The sequence below is a fragment of the Carettochelys insculpta genome, chromosome 1, assembly GCF_033958435.1.
Source record: "Carettochelys insculpta isolate YL-2023 chromosome 1, ASM3395843v1, whole genome shotgun sequence".
NCBI classification, from domain to species: Eukaryota; Metazoa; Chordata; order Testudines; family Carettochelyidae; genus Carettochelys; species Carettochelys insculpta.
This window is the reverse complement of record NC_134137.1, coordinates 266,672,314-266,677,979: the sequence shown is the minus strand read 5'-3', so window position 1 is coordinate 266,677,979 and position 5,666 is coordinate 266,672,314.

Here is a 5,666-nt window from a genome sequence, read left to right as displayed (position 1 = left end):
AAAAAGTAATGGGAGACCTGTTTATAAGGCTGCATGGAAGCAGGAGAAAACAAAGGAACTGGTGGTTTTAAAATGAATAAAGGAACAGAACATTCAGAAGCTACAGTATCAACACTTATAAAGTTCATACAAAATGAATCTCAACTGCAGGAGCCCCCTGCTCAGGTATTAAGTTAAATGCCACTTTGCAGCAGCCATCATGTAAATTGTACTTTAGTTCCATGAAACATACTTTTAAGTACAACATAACAAAAGGTATTTCCTGAAATGCTCTCTTCATGTTGCACCTCCCCATGTGGGGCAGGAAAGGACCACATGCAGTAACTGAAGTTTCTGTACTATAGCTAGTCAAGCCCTGAACGACATCACTTCTCATGTGTTTGGACAGTGCTAATAGATCTAAAGCGATTGCATGGTAACAGTTCCTAAACTTACACTGGAATAGAAATCTTGATTGTATGTAGAACCAAAGGGTTGGATACATACAGCAAATCTCTTTTCAATTTTTCTCTGCTAACATCTATATTATCCTTTGGTATGTGAGCCATTGACCCATTAGTAGGTAGTGGAAGCCCTGGATCTGCATAAAGGGAAAAAAGTAGAGATGGGTGAAGAAGTTTGGACAGCATAAAAAATAAGATGAACCTGTAACTCAGGTGTTACATAATTTGACATTAATGACATTTTGGCTACATTTTTTAAATTTTACTATGAAATCTGTTGAGCCAGATCTTCAACTACAAGAGGCAAAAGACATTTTGTCTTTGAAAATGTATGAATAATTTTTTGTTACAAAGTGATGTAAAACAGAAATGGCTTAATTTTTTCTGGTTTTGAAAACTGTATAGGTAGCCAAAATGTTTTTCAGGAAGTTAAAAAAAAAATCTCCAGTGTAAAATAACTGATTTTATTCGTATCTGTTATCTTGTATAATCCCATGCTGTAATTCCAGTGAAATGAACAGCCCTAAACCAAATTATCTCAAGTGAAGAAATGACCCATCTTGTGTGTGTGTAATCTGGTTAAATTGCTGATTATAAAGGCATTTAAGTTGTGTGACTCCAGTCTCCCTAGACGAATACTCTATGTGTGAGGTAATTATTACCTGCCATTTGAAAAATAGCTCCAGTTCTCAGCCATTCTCCCCCATTACTTCCAGTTCCAGCTCCTCTGCCTTCTGATAAAAATTACTGTCAAAGAGTAGAACTGATGTATGTATTCCATTAGTTTCCATCAAGAGCATCTGTTGTCTTTTAGGTTCAAGACAACTGATTTCCATTCTGTTACTTTCCCCCTTTGTTTAATTGCTGTATTGCAGCTTTCTCTATAAAGTAACTTGTCCTCAGTGAAAGGTTAGATGAAATTAATGTATATCATGTCTTTACCGCCCCGGTGGACTCAAAGAAGTTGGCTGCTATATTAACAATGTTCATCCAATTTTGTTACTTGAACAAAATGAGTAGAAGAACAAATTTATAATGAACAGCAACATCTGATAAGCTGGTTGTTTCAGGTTAGGAAGATGATGGAGTGTAAGCTACATAGTATAATGAAATTGACGTTCAAATAAATCTGCTGAACTTTGTTTTCCTCATTGCCTTGTCACAGTGACATTATATTGCTGACTGATAAGGGTTTAAATGATCATATTAGCAATAAACAATTGAATTACCACAGGCATGTTGAGGTTTCTACTGCATTGAGATTGGAGCATATCCTAATTTTATCACCACATTTTGTATCTCGTTTTTATGTTTCTCTGCTGTTGTAGTTTCAAGAAAATTGAATTATTAATGAGCTGAGAAAGCTTAGTCATTAGGAGAAATGAAATATATTTTTCCTAAGTGATTGGTACTTTTAATTATAGAATAGGAAACCTGAAAAGACCAGTGATTCATTTCTTTCAGTTCAGCTTTTATCAGTAATGCGATAGTCATATTGGTACAAGTCAGACCTATCAGGGACAATTTGTTCAGCTCTTTTAGCTTCTTTAGGTATATGTAGTAATAATATGTCCATGTGTAATATTCTCCTGTTTTATTCCCCTAGATAAATTCTTTCTTTCTGCCTTTCTCACATACAGACACTGCAACAAATGTATGTGATGTCCCGACTTATTCAATGTAATGATAGTTTTAAAAATGTTTTGACTATACCACAGTTTCAACTACTTTAGTGTGATACACAGGCACACAACATGGAATTATAATTGTAAAATGCTTTCAATGTTATTGATGGTCGATAGGCCTGATCAAAAGCCATTTCATGTCAACAAGAAGACTTGCATTGATTGGAGAAGCCTTGGATAAAATAGTAAGAGAGAAATCTATTTATTGTGGTGATTAGATGTAACACTGTTTGTAATTGCTGGAACTGAGAGCACTGGCTGCTGGGAGTCTGGAAGCACAGGAAACAGGAAGGAGAAGGGATGAGTTTAGCCCAGGGCTTAGGAGAGCTACAGAATGATTCATCAGCTTTGTAAATAGGTTTCACTTTTGTAAATAAAGTTCTGTTGAAGGTTGCTAGTACCGTGCTTGCACAATACAACATATAGGACTTCAAAATATAGGATGAAATTGTTCACTACTTTTAGATGACTTCATTTCTAGGTGTTAATTTTGAAACAACTGAGCCTAGCTTTTCGGAAGCAATCAGGTAACTGCGAAGTGGACAGGAAGCTGCAGACGGGAGTTTAAGCAAGAGTTTGACAGACGGAGGCCTACGATGGTTAGGAAGACCTACAACACCTGTGCCAGCACTAATACTGTCTCCTCCACCTGTGCCTGTAGCCAGACAGACTGCCTGATCATGGATGCTTTGCAGGGACTGTGGCTTGCAATTCCCACTTACTGATATCCAGGCTGGGGAGGCCATCCAGTGTGAAAGGTGCCTGCTAGTGGAATCTCTCAGGCAGCAGGTGGGAGAGCTACAGGAGGAGGTAGCTAGGTTGAGGAGTATCCGACTCCATGAGCAGTCCCTGCAGAGTATTCATGTGGAGACAGCTGAGGTAACTGTCCCAGTACACAGGACAGCTGATAAACCACTGGTGGAGGAGTAGATAGATCAGGGTGGATGCTGGCAGCTTGTTACTTCTGGCAGCAGGCAGTGTTCCACCCCTGCTCAGAACCCTCCTACCGTGGTACTAGGAAACCATTATGCTGTACTTGATACAAGAGACAAAGAATCACCCCGTATAGCAGAGGAGAAGCCTCATACCCCCAAGGCTGGGAAGTCTCCTGCTACCACTGCGAGGAGGAAACGTAGAGTGGTGGTGGTCGGGGACTCTCTTCTGAGGGGGATGAAGGCGCCCATCTGTCACCCGGACATTTCATCTCAGGAGGTATGTTGCCTGCCTGGGGCCCATATCCGAGATGTTACAGAGGTGTTGTCGAGGATTATCCAGCCCTCTGACAACTATCCCATGCTTCTCATCCATGTGGGCACTAACGATACCGTGAAGTACGATGCTGAGCAGGTCAAGAGTGATTTCAGGGCTCTGGGGGCAGGGGTGAAGGAGTTTGGGGCGCAGGTAGTATTCTCCTCAATCCTGCCTATCAGTGGTAGGGGCCCAGGCAGAAACAGGTGCATCCTAGAGGTGAATGCCCGGCTTTGAAGATGGTGTCACCAGGAAGGCTTTGGCTTCCTTGACCACGGGATGCTATTCCGGGAAGGACTGCTGAGCAGAGATGGCCTTCACCTTTCGAGGAGGGGAAAGACCGTATTTGGACACAGACTGGCTAACCTAGTGAGGAGGGCTTTAAACTAGGTTCAACGGGGGCAGGGGAGCAAAGCCCACAGGTAAGTGGAGAACATGGAAACCTGGGTAATGGGTCAGAAATGGGAGGCAGCATGGGCAACAATGTCAGAGTAAAAAGGGGGTCAGGGCAAAGTAGGGAGGCAAGATCAAATCAATATCTTAGATGCCTATATACAAATGCAAGAAGTATGGGTAATAAGCAGGAAGAGCTAGAAGTGCTAATAAATAAATACACTTATGACATCACTGGCATCACAGAAACTTGGTGGGATAATACACATGATTGGTATGTTGGTATTGAAGGGTACAGCCTGCTTAGGAAGGATACACGGGGAAGAAAGGGGGGAGGCGTTGCCTTATATATTAAAAAGGTACAACTTGGACTGAGGTGGAGATGGATGTACGAGATGGACGTGCTGAGAGTCTCTGGGTAAGACTAAAAGGGGTAAAAAACAAGGGTGATGTCCTGCTAGGAGTCTACTACAGGCCGCCTATCCAGGTGGAAGAGGTGGATGAGGCTTTTTTTAAACAACTAACAAAGTCATGCAGTCCCCGGACTTGGTGGTGATGGGGGACTTCAACTATCCAGATATCTGTTGGGAAACTAATACAGCAGGGCACAGACTATCCAGTAAATTCTTGGATTGCATTGGAGACAATTGTTTATTCCAAAAGGTTGAAAAAGCTACCAGGGGGAAGCTGTTCTAGATTTGATTTTAACGAATAGGGAGGAGTTGGTAGAGAACTTGAAAGTGGAAGGCGGCTTGGGTGAAAATGATCATGAAATCATAGAGTTCACAATTCTAAGGAAGAGTAGAAGGGAAAACAGCAAAACAGAGATAATGGATTTCAGGAAGGCAGATTTTGGTAAACTCAGAGATCTGGTAGGTAAGGTCCCATGGGAAGCAAAACTGAGGGGAAAAACAGCTGAGGAGAGTTGGCAGTTTTTCAAAGGGACGTTATTAAGGGCCCAAAAACAAGCTATCCCTCTGCGTAGGAAAGATAGAAAATATGGCAAAAGCCTGCCTTGGCTTAACCAGGAGATCTTGCATGATCTCAAAATAAAAAAGGAATCATATACAAAATAGAAACAAGGACAAATTACGAAGGATAAATATAGGCAAACAACACAAGAATGCAGCAGCAAGATTAGAAAGGCTAAGGCACAAAATGAGCTCAAACTAGCTACAGGCATAAAGGGAAACAAGAAGGCTTTTTATAAACACATTAGAAACAAGAGGAAGACCAGGCACAGGGTAGGGCCATTGCTCAGTAAGGAAGGAGAAATAGTAACAGGAAACTTGGAAATGCCAGAGATGCTTCATGACTTCTTTGTTTCAGTCTTCACTGAGAAGTTCGATGAAGGAATGCCTAACATAGTGAATGCTAGTGGGAAAGGGGTAGGGTTAGAAGTTGAAATGAAAAAAAGAACAAGTTAAAAATCACTTAGAAAAATTAGATGTCTGCAAGTCACCAGGGCCTGATGAAATGCATCCTAGAATACTCAAGGAGCTGATAGAGGAGGTATCTGAGCCTTTATCTATCATCTTTGGAAAATCATGGGAGACAGGAGAGATTCCAGAAGACTGGAAAAGGGCAAATAGAGTGCCCATCTATAAAAAGGGGAATAAGAATAACCTAGGAAACTACAGGCCAGTCAGCTTAACTTCTGTGCCAGGAAAGATAATGGAGCAGGTAATTAAAGAAATCATCTGCAAGCACTTGGAAGGTGGTGAGATGATAGGGAACAGCCAGCATGAATTTGTAAAGAACAAATCATGTCAATCCAATCTGACAGCTTTCTTGATAGGGTAACGAGCCTTGTGGATAGGGGAGAAGCGTTAGATGTGGTATACCTAGACTTTAGTAAAGCATTTGTTACGGTCTCGCTTGATATTCTTATAATAAA